General features: G+C 39.7%; 1 pseudogene; it reads left to right on the top strand.

Annotated features, from left to right (window-relative positions):
• Window positions 1-1,694: 1,694 nt before the first annotated feature.
• LOC120600570 (nuclear RNA export factor 2-like) lies at window positions 1,695-20,350 on the top strand (annotated as a pseudogene).
• The last annotated feature ends 229 nt before the right edge of the window (window positions 20,351-20,579 follow it).

The following is a 20,579-nucleotide window of genomic DNA, read 5'->3' as shown; positions in this document are numbered from 1 at the left end:
GATCTCACCCCTTGGAAAAACTGCAGTTAATAGTCTACCAGAAGTGGTTTTTAACCCCAACTGCATTTATTATCACCTGAGGAGTTTCTAAAAACGATGATACCTGGCCTCTTCTCAGTGGTCTGCTGCTAAATGTTTAATAACTGCTCTGCAGAAAAAGAGGCTGAACAAGAAGAGATAAAATACTGCCATTTGCAACAACCTGGATGGACCTCGAGATAATCATGCTAAGTGAAATAAGCCAGACAGAAAAAGTTAAAAAGCACATGATACCACTTATATGTGGGATATAAACCTAAAAACAACAAATGAACAGGACAAACAAACAGACTCATGGACATGGACAATAGACTAGTGGTTACCAGAGGGGAGAAGGAGGAGGTAGGCTGGGTAAAAGGGGTCAAATATGTGGTGACAGAAAGAACTCTAACTGTGGGAGGTGAACACACAATGTAATTTTATATATATATGCCTTACTATTAAAATATACAGCTGAAACTTATTGGATTTTGTTAACCAATGTCACTATAAAAATTAAATAAATAAATTTAAATTTAAAAAAAGAAGAGAAAAGAAAAAGATTTTTAGTATTTGCCGATTTCCATGGCAAAATACTCTCACCGTAGTCAATTTTAACCTACCAATGTGAAATAGCGAATTTAATCAGCTGGTAATATTCCTGAAAAATTTCTAACCAGTTCTCATGAGCCATTAGGAGTTGGTTTCAGCAGGCCACTGTCTCTAACCCCCAACCCATCTTACAATAATTGAATAAGAATCTCTGGGGATCAGTCTAAGGAAATCTGTCTCACATAGAGCCCTTTTAAATTTGTGTTTGGCCCCTAGGTTTGCAACTGGATTCTACTATATCATAGCAGTATAATCTTGGGAAAGTACCTCAACTTTCTTCATTTGTAACATGAGGATATTAATTATACCTACTTGATAGGATAATTGTGAAGATTAAAAGAATTTATATACAAACTTAGAACAGTGCCTGGCATGTTAGCTATTTTTATTCTCTCTTAACTCAGTACCTTTATCTCAACTGGACCTCTTTGAGTGGACAGTCTAAACGTGACCAAGGCTATCATTTTTAACTTTAATTTTTGTGTGCATTAGATTATCCAAAGTAACTCAGGAATTCTGTGTTGGAAAACAATGTAAAATGGGAAGATGGATTTGGATTAAGAATTTAGACTGAGGACAAATAAGAATTTTAATTGAAGCTACAACTAAAATTCATACTATTTCATTCCTTACCCTAGGCTGAGGTAAAGAGGATTAGCGAATATTTGGTCAGCTAGAAACATTTTATATTCACCAATATTATGAGCCTAGGTTAAAAATGCTAAAGGCACACTCCTCTAAAGATGCTTTATTCCATGGAATAGGTACAGGTTTGGGTTTTAATGAATACCAAACGCATAAATGACTACCTTGAAATGAATTTCTGAAGGACAGGTTAAGGTTACATGCTCACTGCTCATATTATTAAAAAGCTTAATCTCTCTAGGAGAGAAAAAAATGGCATAGAGGCTCTGTTCATGACTCTGGCAACAAAATCAAAGTTGTGACAGAAACAAGGAGCAAACAGCAAGAAAAATTGTCTGAGATCTAGATGAACAAGCCATACAACTAAGGAGAGAAATAAGAAATCACCCTGCAATTGGAGGAGATAGGATAAGGCGAGGATGCGAGGCTGCCCGGTCCGAGGGGCTGAGTGGGACAGAGGCCATAGCAGTCACAGCCGGCAATTGCAGACGCCTCTGAAAGGGGCCGTGTCCACAAGCGGTCTTTCTCGGTGATGGACCTGCTTGCTCTGAGCACCAGCGCTGAGTCGGCTGCACAAGGGGTACCAGGGACTTACAGGGGGACACTGAGTTGTTGGAATGAGGGTCCAGTTGAGACATGCTCTGTCCAGAACTGCCTGCGGTATCTATTGTTCCTCTGTTGAGCCCTCTCCCCACCCAGAATGAGGACTCGGTGCCCCAAAAGCTGAGACGTCATCAAACTGGATAACAGAGATCACTCCACCCAGAGGATTCCCAGAACTCCGCCTCTCCCTATTCAGGCCCCACCCAAGCCACATCCAGGTGTGTCCTCGCTTAGTCAGGTGCTCTTAGCTGAACAGCACCAAGACTCATGCTGGTAGCAGTTGACTACAGTTGCTGGTGTGGCCTTTTGAGGCAACTATAAGCACGGCATCTGTGGATTGCTTGCTGAATCTTAACAGGTGGCCCCAGAGGGCACATGCTGGTGCTAAACTTGGCCTACAGCTGAACCCTTCTCAGGACTATGCCACTGGACACCTACCACACAAAACCGCACTAATAGGACCAGGAAACTTAGGAGCTTTGCTTAGTACATGGAAACAGACACAGAAAGGCAGCCAAAATCGGAAGACAAGAAAGCAGAAATCATATGAGAGAACAGAACAGAGATCCAGGAATAATGGAGTCAAACAATCTAACAGATACAGAGTTCAAAACTCTGGTTATCAAGATACTTGATGAACTTGGGGGAAATGAATTCAGTAAGAATTTTAACACAGAGATAAAAAAAAAACCATAAAAATGGAAATGGAAATTATAAAAGGGAACCAGTCAGATGAAGAACGCATGATCTGAGATGAAGAGCATATTAGAGAGAATCAACAGAGTGGACAAAGAAGAGGATCAAACCACCAATATAGAGGATAGGAAAGCCAAGGACACTCAATTAGAATGGCAAGAAAAAAGAAGCCCAGACTATAATAATAATTTAAGGAGCCCATGGGACACAATTAAATGTAAAAATATCTGTGTCATAGGGGTACCTGAAGGAAAATACGAAGTTGAAGAACTATTTGAAGAATAATGATGGAAAACTTCCCTAACCTGGTGAAGGAAATAGACATACAACCCCAGGAAGCTCAGACAGTCCCCCAAAAAATGAACCCAAAGAGGTCCACACCAAGACACATCATAATTAAAATATCAAAGGTTACATACAAAGAGAGAATCTTAAAAGCAGCAAGAGAAAAGCAGTTAGTTCTCTACAAGAGAACACCCATAAGACTGGCAGCTGATTTCTCAAAAGAAACTATGCAGGACAGATAAAGAGCTTCCCAGACAAAAATAAGCTAAGGGAATTTATGAATGCCAAGCCAGTATTACAGGAAATATTGGAGGGACTTCTTTAAGAAGAAAAAAACATGAATCAAAAACAAGAATAAAGAATGATAATGACTACATTCCTATCAACAAGTACTTCCAATGGAAAAGAATTAAGTACTCCAACCAAAAGATAGAGTGGCTGAATGGATAAGAAAACAAGACCCCTACATATGCTGCTTATGGGAGACCCACTTCAGATTAAAAGACATACAGAGACTAAATGGAAGGGGATGGAAAAAGATATTGCCTTGATGGACCTAGAGGTTATTGCGCTGAATGTAATTAGATAGAGAAAGACAGATATCACATGATTTTTTGTACATGCGGAATCTAAAGAACAAAACAAACAACAACAATAAAAATGTAAACAAACTCATAGATACAGAGAATATTTTGAGGGCTATTAAATGAGAAGGATTTGAGAGGACAGTGAAAAGGGCAAAGGGATTAAGAAGTACAAAAGGATATTTACAAAGTAGACATGGAGATATAAAGTGTAGCATAAGGAAAATAGTTAACAATGTTGTAATAAATCTGTAAGGGAGAAGAGGCATACTAGATTTAATGGGGTGATCGCTTTGTGAGTTATATGGATCTCTGATCACTATGCTATACAATTGAAACTGGTGTATTATTGTATGCCAACTATAATTGTAAAAAAACTTATCAAATTGTTCAATGTAAATATGAGCAACTATTTGTCTTCTATATTTCAATAAACACGAGGCAAGGGAAGCTTAATCTCTTAAGAAAACCTCATTCACTTTTAATGAAGAAATTTTAGAGCCAGAAGTCACCTCTGAGATCATTCTTTACTCACTTAAAGTGGAAAGATTTGTTAATTAGTTCTGAGGTGTAAGCAAGTTCTGAATGACCCTATGGAATTTTCTCAGATATTCTTAGGCTCTCAGTGTTTCCCTCCATCAGCTGAGGTTTTTTGAATGCATTTTTATTACTTTTTATTTTTTATTAAAATTATTGGGGTGACTTGGTTAATAAAATTATATAGGTTTCAGTACAATTCAATTGCATTGCATGTTCACCACCCAAAGTTAAGTTTCCTTATATCACCATATATTTCACCCTTTTTACTCTTATCTACTTCCCCACTTCCCTCTGGTAACCACTAAACTGTTGTCCATGTACATGAGTCTCTGTTTGTCTAGTTCATTTGTTGCTTTCAGTTTTATATCCCATATATGAATGATATATGGTTCTCAACTTTTTCTGTCTGACTTATTTTACTTAGGACAATGATCTCGAGATCCATCCACGTTGTCACAAATGGCAGTATTTTATCTTTTCTTATGGTTGAGTAATATTCCATTGTATATGTGTGCCATATCTTCTTTATCCAATCATCTATTGAAGGGCACTTTGGTTGTTTCCATGTCTTGGCCACCGTGAATAATGCTGCAATGAATATCAGGGTTCATATATCTTTATGGATAAATGTTTTCAAAATTTTTGTGTGCATACCCAGAAGAGGGATTGCTGGGTCATATTGTAATTCAATCCTAAGTTTTTTGAGGAACCTTCATACTGTTTTCCATAGTGGCTATACCAATTTACATTCCCACCAGCAGTGTATAACGGCTCCTCTTTCCTCACGTCCTCTCAACACTTGTTATTATTTGTCCTGTTGATGATAGCCACTCTAACAGGTGTGAGATGGTATCTGATTATGATTTTGATTTGCATTTCCCTAATAGCTAGTAAAGTTGAGCATCTTTTCATATGTCCGTATTTTATTGTTTCAGGTCTTATATTCAGGTCCTTAATCCATTTTGAGTTAATTTTGGTGTGTGGTGATAGACAACAGTCTAGTTTCATTCTTTTGCAGGTGGCTTTCCAGTTTTCCCACCACCATTTATTGAAGAGGCTTTCCTTTCTCCATTGTATGTCCTGTGTATAATATCATAAGCAATTAAGGGGATCATTTTATAAGCTATATAAATATCTAACCAATGTACTGTGTACTTGAAACTAATAATAAAATTAAATTAAAAAATAAAAAAAGAGGTGATATTTGTCTTCAAGGCCCTAGATAGTAACCATCACTCAAACTCTTCTTCTCCAAAAGTTGTTGTCCTTGAACTTATGCAACAACAAGCTGTACCAACTTGATGGCCTGTCTGACCTTATACAGATGGTCCCAATAGTCACTCTCCAGAAATTAAGTGAGAAGAAGGAACCAGATCAAAGTTGAATTGAGAGTGGGGGTGGTGCTTATCAGAGTGATGGTAGTGGGCAGGCAAAGGTACCCGTGGGGAAGGAAGGAGACTGTGGGTACAGGGATCCAGATGTCCCTCTTTCCCTGGCACTCCTTTTCCAGTTTCCTCCCCATATCTCTCGGCTAAACTCAGTGTGCAAGTTAGGCAAGATGAAAGGGCTGAAGCTTAAAGAGCTATGGCTGGAAGGGAACCCCTTCGTGGCACCCTCCCAGACCAGTCCACCTACATAAGGTTGGTGACAACTATTGTCACCCTTCCTGGGGATCCTTGACCCTTGGAAGACTGAACTGCCACTGAGAATGCATATGTGCAGGAAGCTACGACCCTTGTCCTCTGGAAGGGCCACAAGCCTCAACCTCTCCTCTCTCTGTGTCCCTCACCTATAAGTAGTTTTCATCCTTTGATATTCTCACTTGTTCTCATATAAGATTTGTTTCTCATCTCTCTGCATCCAGCCTTCTCCAGCACACCCTCCTAAGAGTGTGCTCCAGGAAGCAGAACATCCCTTCCTCACCAGGACCTGGAGGGTCCAGCTTTGAGCCAGATGGTGGTGACCTGCATAGAGAAGGGTCCTCTAGCCCAAGGCTTCATGCTGAGACAGGCCTCTCTGAGAGAGCCCCTGTTTACCTGTGTTAAAAGAATTTTCCCAGGAATCAAATCCCAGGCTGAGGTTGGGAATTTCCTGCCTCATGCTGAGGACTGAGGCTCCTCTGTGTGGCTGCCATTGTGACCTCACTTCCTCCAGGGCAATGCCAGGAGCTGAGCCATCCTTGGGAGAAACCTGGGTTTCATGAATCAAGGGACCAGAAGTGGGCCACCAACAGTGAACAGAGGGCCTCCCGAAGCAGCAGTGGAAGGCAGAGGGCAGAGGGCAGTGAGGGGCAGTGTCCCTCCCTCCACACATCACATCATCCTGTCTGATCCTTCAAGGATAACAGGAATATGAAGAACCTGAAGGACCCCTGTGTGTATGTGATGGGGAAGATTGGGCAGGGAACGGGGAAATGAAGGGGTCTGTGATAGGGCCCAGGGTGTGGTTAGCCTGACCCTTGCTCTTCTTTCCCCACAGATCTGCGGGTTCAGCTGCTGAGGCATACAAAACGTGATACTGTGTGCTCCCTCTGTGTGTTACCCAAAACTCAGCATGACCTCAGATCCTTTGTGATGGACATATGGTTCCAGATGGTGAGCACCTGCTTCCTCCCTCAGCAGTTCCAGAAAGATGCAGTTGGGTAGGAGGCATAGGTGGTGACTGAGCGCTTGGGCTCTTCCCTTTCAGGAAAGGATGCTCTGCTTCTCTGTCAATGGGGTGTTCAAGGAAGATGAGTGTATGTAGAGCCCCCTTTCTAGATGCCCCACTGCTCCCTTCCTCTGGCTGGGCTCCCTCCCAGAACTCTCCTAGCTTCCCTGATCCTTTCCCTTTCCTTCCTATTCCCTCTGAGTTCTGCCTCCACGCTGCCCCAAAATATGACCTGTGTTATTTTTAAATCATAAATTCAACGAATATTTAGAAATACTTTTTATACTGGCAAAATAAAAAAAAATAATATGTGAAAAATAAAGAGAACATATTTGCAAACAGTATTGCAGACTTTATGCTAATATACCTGTACATAAAGGACTTTTGCTAATCAGGAGTGAGAGAGACAAAAATATCAAAATTGATTTAACTAAAAAGCAAAATGTTCCTCCAATAAATATCTGCACAGAAGCCAAACCACACTGTACAAAGAAATGAGTGAAAAATCCTATTTGCAAAAAACTCATTTATGTGTTTGAAAATTTTATATATGTGCATCCACACACATACATATATATGTGTGTATATATGTATTTATGTAATATTTAGAAAGATAGGTAAACACCTACCATATATATCTAGAAAATGTGCACCAATCTATTTAAAGTGGATATCTTTGATTCATGGTGAGGGAATCATATAGATGAAAGTTATGAGATGATTTTATTTTCTAAATAGATACTTATTAGTGTTTAACATTTTGTAATTAGGCAAGTTTGTTAAGAGAAACACTTCAAAATATCTAACGTGTTGACAAAACCTCACATAAATTTACTAACTTAGAAAAATTCTTATGCTATACTGTTTTATGAAAAATATAAAAATATAGTTTGACAATTTATCTATGTATGTGTGTTTTGTCTTATGCTTCCCTCACCCCAAATATTAACATTCTTATGTGCTTATTTCTCTTCAACTCACTCAGAGATTGGATGAATTCTCTCAGGGCATAGAAACCCAGAGAAGGAGTACTGCTTGGGATTGAGGTGGGGTGAAAAACATTATTAAGTTCTGGCTGATGCATTGGAGCCCAGGCCTCTATCTCACTCCTTCCCCCTTACAAAGTTTTCTGAACTTCAGAGCTACAATTCTGGCTCTGACCACCAGGGGGTATCTTTCTACATGACTTTTTTATTCCCCCTAAAGAAAAAGTCATGATTTTTTCCCCCTACACTAATTCCAGTGTTCCACCAATCTCTGCTATTTCTTTTATAAATTTCAGTTCAGCCCCTAGTATGACCTCTCTGAGATGGACTGGAGTTATCTTATGCCATGTGACTATTTACAGACTTTAACTTTGCCCTTCTTTAAGTAAATCTGACATAATGTACAGAGTTTATTAAAGCTATGAATGGTGGAATAATGCCCATTTTATAAAGTTCTGTTCCAGTATCTGCATCACCACGTAATGTCTGAATTACTCCCCAGACAAGCTCTTATACCTTCCTAAGCTTCAACAGCTTCAGGGAGGTCAAGGAATGGTAATTCTGCAGATAAGAGTTTCCCTGTGAGGAATACATGAAGGAATACAATGTAATGCAGCCCGCACAGAGCCTGATCACAGTGGACCTTCAGAGTTCTCTGGGTTTGCAGCTACAAATACCTGGGAACCAATCTTCTTAACTCTACTTAAAGCCTCTATAGCAGTGGCTTGGTTAGAAACAGTTCCTTGGGTATTTGGCTAGTAGCAAACTCAGGGGGCAGTAAGAACAGAAAATTAAGGCTTCTCTGGCTACCAGGACTTTCCTCTATATGCCCTTGGGGAAAGAACTTCCTGTAAGGACTCTATCTTACTTGTGTGGCCTGGATAATGGTTTAGGGCATGCTCTTGCCTTCCTCAACAGCCCTCCTCAGATATGTCACAAACCTCCAGCTCCAGACCCCACAGATTATCTTCACAAATACCCTGTGAGAACAGTGGTAACAGGCCACCGCCTTCAGGGCACACCATGGGTGAGTTGGTCAGCATGAGGCTTTGGCCTCAGATCCTCACAGGTCTGGAGGGATTCTAGGACCCCTCCTCCACCTAACCCACAGGACACCTAACCAAACCCCCTTTAGATGGAAGAGGGGTGGCCAGGGCCCAGGTTGACTATTTTCCACTCTCTTGAGGAAATAGGCAGAGTGGGTCCTGACACCCATCCTGGTTCCATCTGGAAAACCTCCCCTCCTGTGGCTGTGGTCAAGACAGAGCTGAGATGTTCCCCTTGATTGAGGGGAAAGGTCAGAGTCATCTCTTCCTCTCTGGTTCAGGATTTGTGGAGTGAGGAGGATCACCCGAGGAGGGAGTATTGGAAATTAACATTCTTTAGATGCATACCAGAGATAGGGGAGGGGCAGCGAACCTAGTATTATTTTTGAATTTTTACACCAAACATTCAGTATATACTATATTATCCCCATAGAAGTTTCTTTAGGTTTGCTTCAGAGCCCACCATATGATTATTTTGGAATGTTGCATAGGTTGTCATGAGCAGTGTTGCATGTCAATTAAGTAAATTTTGTTACTCATGCTGTTTAAATCTTCATCTTACTCATTTTTTGTCTGTTTTATCTATCACTCAGTAAGGTGTATTCAAATTTCCAACTGGAACTGTGTGGATTTGTTCATTTCTTTTACTTTTGTCACTTTTTTGCCGTGTATATATTTTCCATTTCCTACTATCAGTTCTTGCTGTATATATTTTGATTCTATGTTAAAAGGTGCATACAAATTTAAAATTATTTTATTAATATTTTCATGTTGAATTTAATCTTGAGTCATAATGAAATTTCCCTTTTTCTCTTGTAATGTTTTTACTTAAGATATATTTTTTTTCTTTTATGAATACCAGCTTTTGGTTAGTCAGTGTTTGAATGGTATATCCTTTGCCATCTTTTTTTTTATTAACTTTCAAATGTCTATATCCTTATATTTTACAAATGTCCTTTTTAAGGAACATTTGATTGAATGAATGCTTTTATCTAGACTTATAATCTCTGCTTTTTCATTTGAAACATTCAGTCCATTTTCATGTAATATAATTCCAGATATAATTTGGTTTAAATTATCTATTTGCCTTACATTTATTTTTCTGTTCTAATTTTTTGTCTCTTTCATAATGTTTAATATTATTATTTCTTAAATATTCAATTTTTGCCTCATTTGGCTGGTAGTTAAACATTCTTTTGTTGTTTTTGTAGTGTTCACATTTCAGATTACAGCATATATTTTTGTCTTATCACAGTTTAATGTAAATTAGTTCTTTTACATCTCCTTGGATAACACAAGTACCTTCCAACACTTAATTCCATTAATATCCCTCCCAATTCATTGTTATGCATTTTAATTATATATATATTCTTCAAAGAAATTATCACTATATTATGTTGTTAATATTCATTTAGATTTTCCTCCATATTTTTCTTTTTCATTAAAAATTATGGGGTGACATTAATAAAATCAAATAAGTTTCAAGTGTACAATTCAACAGTATGCCATATATACATATACATATATATATATTGCATTGCACATTCACCGCCAAAGTTATATTTCTTTCCTTCACTAAATATTTGAACCCTTTCACCCTTATCTACCTCTCCCCTCCCCCTTCCCTCTGGTAACCACTAATTCACTGCCCATGTCTATGAGTTGTTATTTATTTGTCATGTTTGTTTGTTGCTTTCAGTTTTATATCCCACAAAATGAGTGAAATCATATATATGGTTTTCAACTTTTTCTGTCTTACTTATTTCACTTAGCATGATTATTTCAAGATCCATCCATGTTGTCGCAAATGGCAGTATTTCATCTTTTCTTATGGCTGAGTAATATTCCACTGTATATATGTACCACCACTTCTTTATCCTATTATCTATTGAAGGGCACTTTGGTTGTTTCCATGTCCTGGCCACTGTGAATAATGTTGTTATGAACACCGGGTGCATATATCTTTACAGATAAGTGTTTTCATATTTTTTGGTAAATATCCAGAAGAGAGATTGCTGGGTCATATGGTAATTCAAGTCTAAGTTTTTTGAGGAACCTCCATACTGTTTTCCACAGTGGTTGTACCAAATTGCATTCCTGCCAGCAGTGTATGAATGTTCCTTTTGCAATGTTATTATTCTTCATTCTTCTTGTATCTATGTACCACTATCTGAGATTATATTCTTTTGCCTGAGGATGAATCTTTAGTTTGAGTTGAATGGTGACAAATTTGCCTAGTTTTGTTTGCATTAGTATGTTTATTTAAATTCCATTTTCAAAAGTTAAGTTTTTTGTAGACATAAAATTCTGAGTATGCAGTTATATTACTTCAGCACTATACAGATATAATTTTACTTTCTTCGAATTATCATTATTTCTATTTTAGATTATATGTCGGTCTTATTTTCACTCACTTGAAGATAATTTGTTGTTTTTCTCTCTCATTTTTGAATAGTTTCTCTCTTTATTTGAGCTTCAACAGCTTTACTATGATAGACCTGGGTTTGGTTTTCCTCATATGCCATTATACTTGGTATATATACTGCTTTTACATCTGTGACTTGAAATCTTTTGTTACTTTTTAAAACTTCTCAAACATTATATCTTGAAATGCTGTTTTTGCACTATTCTATCTCCTTCTTTATGTTTGATTTATTTATTGTACCCCCTTTAACTTTGCACCATATCTTTCTGTATCATCATTTTGTCTCTCAATATTTCATTCTGGATATTTTCTGCAGATACTTAATTGGTTTCTTTAGTTCTTCCTTCAGTGTTTCTAATAAGCTGCCAATCCCATAATTGTTCTTAATTCTGGATATGGCAATTTTTGAGTTCTAGAAATCCTGTTCATTTTTCATATTTTTAAATTCTTGAGTGAAAATTTCAATCTTTAATTTTCTTGACATTATTAGTAAGCATGGTTATTTTATAGTTTGTATCTAATAATGCCATTATCTAGATTTTACATGGATTGGTTTTACTGGTTTTTTTTATTCCTTTATTTTCAATCATGTCATCTTATCTCCTTTTTCACCTAGTTATTTAAAAAAAATTTTTCAGGGAACTGTATAAAATAAATTGTAGATTTATTTATTTCAGTACTTAGACAAAGTTAATTCCCTCCAGGAAAGAGTTTATTTTCTTTTCTTCTTTCTAATAACCTGCCAGGTGACAACAAACAACCCCAAATCCTTTTAATCCCATTGGTAATTGAAATAATTAATTTGGACTTCAGTCCCTTGGAAGGCTGGTCTATTTCCAGTTTACTTGCCTGGCATAGCTCTTGGAGATCACTACTCTATATAGAGACTCATGTCATCTGCAAATAGTGACAATTTGACCTCTTCATTTCCTATTTGGATTCCTTTTATATCTTTCTCTTGTCTGATTGCACTCACTAGATCCTCCAATGTTATATTGAATAACAGTGGCGATAGTGGACAGCCTTGTCTTGTTCCTGATCTTAGAGGAAAGGTTTTAGTTTTTCACCATTAATTTTAATGTTGGCTGAAGGTTTATCATAGATGGCCTTTATTATGTTAAAGTACTTTCCTTCTATACCAATTTTGTTAAGGGTTTTGATCATAAATGGATGCTGTATTTTGTCGAAGGCTTTTTCTGCATCTATTGATATGATCATATAATTCTTATCCTTTAATTTGTTTATGTGATGTATCACATTAAACGATTTGCATTTGTTGAACCATCCCTGTGCCCCTGGAATGAAACCCACTTGATTGTGATGTATAATCTTTTTAATATGCTGCTGTATTCCGTTCGCTAGTATCTCATTTAGGATTTTTGCATCTGTGTTTATGAGAGATATTGGTCTGTAGTTTTCTTTTCTCATGTTATCTTTACCAGGTTTTAGTATCAGAGTACTATTGGCCTCATAAAATGAGTTGGGAAGTATTGCTTCCTCTTGGAAATTTTGGAAGAGTTTGAGGAGAATAGGGATTAAATCTTCTTTGAATGTTTGGTAGAATTTACTGGTGGAGTCATCTGGTCCTGGACTTTTACTTTTGATAGGTTTTTGATGATGGTTTCAATTTCCCATACTGCTGATCAGTGTATTTAGATTTTTCAGTTCTTCTTGATTCAGTCTAGGAAGGTTGTATCTTTCTAAGTACTAGTCCATTTCTTTTAGGTTATTAAATTTGGTGTTATATACTTTTTCAGAGTATTCTTGTATGATCCTTTGTATTTCTGCAGTGTCTGTAGTAATTTCTCCTCTTTCACCCTGATTTTGTTTATTTGTGTCCTTTCTCTTTTTTCTTGAGTGAGTCTAGCCAGGGGTTTGTCAGTTTTATTAACCTTCTCAAAAAACCAGCTCTTTGTTGTGTTTATTTTTTCCATTGTTTTGTTTGTTTGTTTGTTTGTTTTCAATTTCATTTATTTCTCTTCTAATTTTGATTATTTCTTTTCTTCTGGTGAATTTAGACTTCATTTGTTCTTCCTTTTCTAGTTTTTAAAGATGAAGCATTAGGTTGTTTAACTGGGCCTGTTCTTGTTTTTGGAGGTAGGCCTGTAATGATATGAACTTTCCTCTTATTACCGTTTTTGCCGTGTCCCAAAAGTTTTGATATGTTGGACTATCATTATCATTTGTTTCTATGTATCTCTTGATCTCTCTTTTTATTTCTTGTCTGACCCAATCATTCTTTAGTAGCATGTTGTTTAATCTCCATATATTTGTGCTTCTTCCTGCTTTCTTTTTACAGTTGATCTCCAGCTTCAAAGCACTGTGATCAGAGAATATGGCTAGTATGATTTCAATCCTCTTATATTTGTTGAGGCTATCTTTGTGTCCCAGTATGTGGTCAATCCTTGTGAATGCTCCATGTACACTAGAGAAGAATGTATAAGCAACTAGTACTTTTTTTTTTCAGTTAAATGCTGTAAAAATAAAATATCTTTAATTAATGTACTTATGGGATACATAATTGAGACTATCTTATTTCTGTAGATGCCAAAAAACTTCTAAATCCTGCCACATGGGGAATTAGATATATTGGTAGCAAGTGTAGGGGTGGAACAAAGAAACTCCTAGGAATGAATTCAGTGTGAAATATAATCAAAACATTTTTATAAGCATACCTGAGGCCACAATATCTTATAAAATACTGACTTTACTACAAAGAAAATTAGTAGAGACAAAGAGGATATTACATAGTGGTAAAAGGATCAATCCACCAGGAAGACATAACTATCCTAGATGTGTACACACATCTAAACAACAGAGCCTCAAAATACAGGAAGCAAAAACTGGTGGAAATGAAAGGAAAAATGGCCAAGTCCACAATTATATTGGGATATTAAAAACCCCTTTTCAGCAAGTAATAGAATTACTAGAGAGAAAATCATCAAAAATATAGAAAATCTGAATAATATAATCAATACAATTATGGAATCTACATGACATATACAGAATACTCAACAGCAGCAGAGTATACATTTCTTTCAAGTTCCCATGCATTATTTATCAGGATAGACCATCTCCTGGGACATCAAACAAACCCCAACAGATTTAAAAAGAATTGAAATCATACAGAATATGTTCTCTGACTATATGGAATCAAACTATGTAACAGAAGCAAATAGAAAAATATCTAAACACGTGGAAATGGTAGTTGACATCTATCATTCTAGTTCATTGTTGAGGTCCCTGTTATGAAAGATCTGAGGTTAGAATCAATTTTTCCTTGAGCTGAAATACATTTTCAGCTGAATAAAAAGAAAGCTCACTCAGGATATTTCTAAGAAACCGTTGTGAGAAGCAAGGCTGGAAGGAGGAAGACAGTTTAGGAAGCTGTTTCATCAGTCCCGCCTGACATTAAAGCTCAGACTATACTAGAAAAGAAAGTACAGCTTGCTAATTATTAATGAAACCAATTTGGTATTTTGGAGATATAAGAGAGTTTGCCTACTAGATTGTGGCAGGTTATTACATTAGAGAGTCTTGAAAGAAGGCAAGATTCAGATGCCTTCCCAGTGTATAACCCATGAATGCTCATACTTTTGTTCTTTATAAATCCTGTCTCATTTTCTAAATGGTTCCACACAGTTACCTTCTCCTTCAATATTTCTTCCCCAATTATGCCATGCATTAAATAAGATTTTCATATCTAGATAGGTAGCAGAGTTTGATCTCTGGGGTTTGTGTGATTGTTCCATTTAGGCAGGTTGACACTTGACTTGCCCTACTATGATGTCAATCCAAGACGTGGTACATGGCATGTGACTGTGATGTTTCTTCAAACTTCTATTTTTTGTTCTTAATTTTAAAGTACAATGATGGCAGTAGCTTTTCTCAAAGAAAAATAAAGGTTAGGATTCTATCCAGACTTTTGGCAAGGGGAAACCTCATTATGAACATGGTGGATGTGAATGAGCCTCAGCCTTCCTACCTTCAGTAGGATGATGGAAATGTGATGATGAGGCATTCCCAGAAGGACACACAAGTAAGACAGTAGGTGACTGGGCAGCCTGGTTTGCATGTAGCAGCCCATGAGACTATGCAACTCTTTTCCTCTCCATGGTCATCTTTTTTTTTTCTCCCATTATAAAAGTGAAGAGTGATAGAACTAGAATGGTTGAGCAGTCCTAATTGTAGACCTGGTATAATTAAGGTGAGAGTATATAGAAGACTTTGTAGCATTTCTACACATTTATGGACACTCTCTTCTATGCACTTCCCCACAACACCCTTTCCTAACTCCCACTCCAACCATAGCAGTGTGAAATGGCATAATGACTACCAAGACGGAACTCCTCTAGAGATAAAAATGGAGAACACACAGGATGGAAGCCTGGGAGCCTGGTTCAAGATCACAGTGAGTATCCTAACAAAACATAGGGACTATGCAAGAAAGACAGATCAAGGGGAGTTGTACTGATCTCATGTAGAAATGCTAGGAACTTTGTTGAGGATATGAGGAGTTAACAATCTTGAAAGGAAAGCAATATCAAGGGAACAGGCTGACTGAAGGAAGGTCATGAGCAGTTGTTTAACAGCAAAGGTGGAAACTACTGTCAAGGAGATGAAGCATCTCCTCACCGGATGTCTCAATTTCGCTCAAGCTGAGTGTAGGGATGTAGATTCTCTAAACTCTTTATCAGAGAGATAGGTAGGATCTTCAATAGGTAGGATCTTCCCTGGAACCTTATTAAAGGAAGATCATTTTAAGTATTTAATTTGATTATTTGAGAGGTAAGTATTGGAATAGAGAGGAAAAAAATTAGAAAATCCATGTCTGGTAAAAAAATAAAGTTGATATCATGTCAAAGTTCTCTACTTTAGAAGTCTTTTAAAGTTCAGTAGAAGTTCAGAATAGAACAGTGTGCTGAGTCTGTTCTCCAGTCTTTTTTTCTATTTCATCTCTCCTCGATTCCATCCCTTATTTTCACCTTTAGATTCCTTATGGGATAAAGTATGACAAGATTTAGCTAATGAATTCAGTCCAGAGCCATTGCGGTGTCCCCTTCTATCCAGTGGATGTAAGAAAGAATGGTAAAGCTAGATGAGGTTACACGGAGAAGGGAGAGAGACCTTACTCAGCATAAGCCATTGCCCTCTGACACTCTTGCTGTTGCTTCGATCTCTGTAGTTCCACTGTGTTAAACACCGGGCCCAGTTCTTTGTCCAGGATGCTAGCACTGCCTCTGCATTGAAGGATATCAACTACAAGATTTGTGATGAGGAAAATAAAAAGATGTGTTAAGGATATTACCAATACTCAGTCCCAAGGCAAGAGGACAGGCCACAGACTACTCATCTTCTTTGGAGTTAGAGTTCCTAGTGCTTTTCCCACCTCTTCTTCCTGCAGATACCTATCTTTGTCAATACTTCTGCTGTACCATACTCTGTGCGGAATAAGTTGAAGCCAAAGGAAATGGAGCAGTTAAAGGTGATGCAGACTCAAGGCACATTTTGTGCCCACACCCAGACCCACCTCTTCTTCTTCCAGCCCCTGATTTTCCTGTCACTACCACAGCCTCAGAGCAGCTCTCTCCATTTCCCTCTGCAGCTGACTATGAGCAAATGATATGATGTCTCCCAGAAAGCTCTTGACCTTCATAATCTCCACTTTGACCCAGGTAAGGCTGACAGCAGTAATTCTAGGGCAGGCAAGAGCAGAAGGTTCCACCTGGGAGGGATACTTAGAGGTAATAATGAAGGAAGGTTTAGTGCTGGCCCTGGACTCCTCTCAGCTTTCTGATTCCCTCCTCTTGGCTTCCTGAAGACTTAGTGGACTTTGACATTGATATAACCCTGAATAGAAGAAACTTCATGGCTGCCACCCTGTAGATCATTGAAAAGAATTTCCCCGAGGTGAGGCCTGGTATCATTAGGGGATGGAACAGATGTGGTGGAAAGCAGATTTGTCCCTGAGGCCTTAAATAGTAACAGTCACTCAAACTCTTCTCCAAAAGTTGTTGTCCTTGAACTTATGCAACAACAACGTGTACCAGCTAGATGGCCCATCTGACCTTATATAGATGACTCCCACAGTCAAGATCCTGAACCTCTCCAGAAATGAGGTGAGAAGAGGGACCAAATCAAAGTTGAGTTCAAAGTGGGGGATAGTGCTCATCAGAGTGATGACAGGAGTTAGGTGAAGGTACCTGAGTGGTCGGAAGGGGTCTGTGGGTGCAAGGGTCTGGATGTCCCTCTTTCTCTGGGACTCCTTATCAGTTTCCTCCCCATATCTTTCAGCTGAAGTCAGTGTGCGAATTGGGCAAGATGAAAGGGCTGAAGTTTGAAAAGCTGTGGTTGGATGGGAACCCCTTGTGCGGCACCTTCTGAAACCAGTCCACCTACATAAGGTTGGTGATAACCACTGTCACCCTTCCAGGAGATCTTTGCCCCTAGGAGCAAATTACCCCTGTCAGTGCCCCTCAGCGGGAAGTGGCAGCTCTGGTTCTCTGAGAGGACCACAGTCCCTGCTCTCTCCTATCTTATTGTATGCATCTTTCACCTGAGCTTAAAGGTCTCCTCTCCTTCTTCTGACTTGATTAACTATTCTCTTGGTCTGGAATGTGTCCCACACGTCTATACCCAGCCTTCTCCAGCATGCCCTTCCAAGAGGGTGTTCCATGAAGCAGGACATTCCTTCTTCACCAAGACCAGGACAGTCCAGCCTTGAGCCAGAAGATGGTGCCCTGCACTGAGAAGGGTCCTCCAACCCAGGGCTTTATACTGAGACAGCTTCCCTACTTGAAGCTGAGATGGTGCTTCCCCGCAACTGCCTCGAAAAGGGTCCTGATTCCCACGTTCCAAAAGGGTTTCCTCTCGAATCCCAGGCTGACATGGGGACTTTCCTGTCCCATGTTGAGGGCCAGGTCCCTGGGTGGCTGCCATCATGACACTTGTTCCTCTGGTCTAATACCAGGAGCTGGGCCTTCCTTTGGAGAATCCACAGTTCACTGAGTCAAAGGGCCAGAAGTAAGCCACGGACAGTGAGCAGAAGGCCTCCCAAAGCAGAGGGCAGGGATGTTTGAGGAGACAGAAGAACAGACCTCTCAGGGGGTACTGCCTGTCTCTCCCTCCCCACATCACATCTTCCTGCCTGGTCCTTCAGGAGGTCCCTGGGTAGCTTGACAAGGGTATGATTCCTCAGGCAAGGAACCAACTAAGACAGGCACAGGTGCACAGGAGCCATAAAAAGAGAAGGCAGTGATCATTGGAGGGGGCCACAGACCCTCTACCCTCCATGCTGAGCTGGGGCCCGACCCTTTACTCCTTCTGGGGAAGGTCTTCTGCCTCTGTGGCTGTTGTGTCTCCCATATCCTGGTTAAACCAAGCTCCTGCAGGTAACAAAGGGTCAACCAGCATCAAGTGGACCCTAAACCCAATAGGTGCATGTTTTGCATTCCTACCTGGGGTCTCAGGGTCAGCCAGGGGCTGATGAAGGAGAGGGCTGCAGCAGGGAGCCATGTCCCCTGTCTCTCTCTTCTTCCCTGATCTCCATCCCCATGGCAGAACTTCCTTCTCTTCTCTTTGCTTTGCTTTCTTTTACTTCCTTGTCTTTACTTCCCTATGTCTCACCCACCTCTTCCCTTTTATTTTTACTCCCTTTTTATCTTCATCCCTCTTTCTTTCCCTCTCTACCTCCTGAGCAGCATCCCTGGTCATCCATGTGTGTGTCCTGGTCCTGGCAGAATGCTGAACCCTTAATGAGGTACCAGAGCCCTTGGCACCCACTCCATTCCCTGGTCTCTCTAGAACCTTCAGTTGGACCTGGATGAAGGAAAGGATTCAGGATGGGTGAAGAAGACCTGGACCCTGGGCTCTGAATGCTGCTTTTTGTGGTACTGGAGGAGGGAGTCAAGGCAGTTTAGGTGGGAGCTACCCAGAATCATGGAGAGGGAGAAAGAGAAAGGAGAGGGAGAGAGAGGTTCCAGAACCTTGAGCCGTCAATCACGTATATTTTTGGTTTTGGACAGTGCTATCAGGAAATGTTTCACCAAATCGTTACACCTAGTAAGTGCCTATGTTCGCCATTGTCTCTTACTAACATTGACAACCTTCTCACTTGGCCTCAAGCCCTTTGCATCTTGCCTAGATTACATGTCTGCAACTCTCTGGAAAAAAATTAATACAGAGAGACAGATAGACAGACAGACAGACAAAACTTGCATATATGTGTAGCAACTTTCAGGACCTCGTGATGCAGATGCCCACTGTAATCTTGCCCATGGAATTTCCAGGGCCCTTTCACACCTAAACACTGACTTTCACCCTCTCCCGGGCCATCCTTTTCCCTGACCATCCAAAGCCACCTCCCTAGTCTCTACCTCTCACTTTCTCTTTCCTTTTCCAGGATAGCCAGGAGTTACCACAACCAATTGCAACTGACATTGTAGACCTAGAGATAATAGGTCTACAATGTCCTCACCTTGTACGGTGAGGACAGACCAATCAAGATTTAGGGGGTTGCAATGGATGGTTTTTCTACTACATTGTTTGAAGGTGTGTTTGATTTCAGGAAAGCTATACAGGATCTGAATCTCTGAAGAATCTAGTCTTTCAATTTCTGCTTCAGTAAGTACCCCTGGGATCATGAAGCAGAGAGGAGCTGGGACAGGAGTGGCTACTCAAACATGGGTCTGCTCATAGGTTGAGGGAATCTTCAAGACCCCTCAGGGTTCCAAATCACAGAGATAGCCTGTCTCCTTACTCCCCCACAGGTACTACTTGATCTATGACTATGGAGACCGACAGAGTTTCCACAGTGCTTACCATGACAAGGCCTGCTTCTCCTTGACCATTCCCTTCAATCCCAAGGACCCATCCCTGTGAGTATCACAGCTCAGATTCTGCTCCTGGACCCTGTGGCTCCCCAGCAGACACCAGCCAGCTCATGGAAACATCTATAGTGCTTGGACCACCACCTCCTGTTTTTCTTTCCCTCCTAGAAGTAGCTTGTGAGAGTACTTTAAGAATAGCAGGAATATGAAGAAAATCAAGGATCCTGGTATTTGTGTGATGCAGGAAGATCAGCAAGGGAAAGGGAGTGTGAAGGGGTTGATCACAATAGCCAAAGGCCCAACCTTTCCTCCTCCTCTCCACACAGACCTGTGGGTTCAGCTGCTGAAGCATACAAAGCATGACTTCCTCAATGGATTGCCCAAAACTCAGCATGACCTTAATTCCTATGTGATAGACTTGTGTGTCCAGAAGGTAAGCACCTGCTTTCTCCCTCACATAGACCAAGAAAGTCAGAGGTGGGTAGGAGGTTTAGAAGGATACTGAGAGTCCTAGTAACTGTTCTCCTCTTTCAGGAAATGATGCTCTGTCTTTCTGTAAATGGGGTTTTCAAGGAAGGGGAGTGTGTGCAGCATTCCTTCCTCACATCTCCTGCTGCTTCCTTTCCCTAACTGGACTCCCTCACGAACTTTCACATCTTCCC

This window comes from Pteropus medius, unplaced genomic scaffold (genome assembly GCF_902729225.1).
Source record: "Pteropus medius unplaced genomic scaffold, Ma_sr-lr_union100, whole genome shotgun sequence".
Lineage (NCBI taxonomy): Eukaryota > Metazoa > Chordata > Mammalia > Chiroptera > Pteropodidae > Pteropus > Pteropus medius.
The sequence above is the reverse complement of the archived record's forward strand: the minus strand, read 5'-3'. Positions and strand labels throughout refer to the sequence as shown.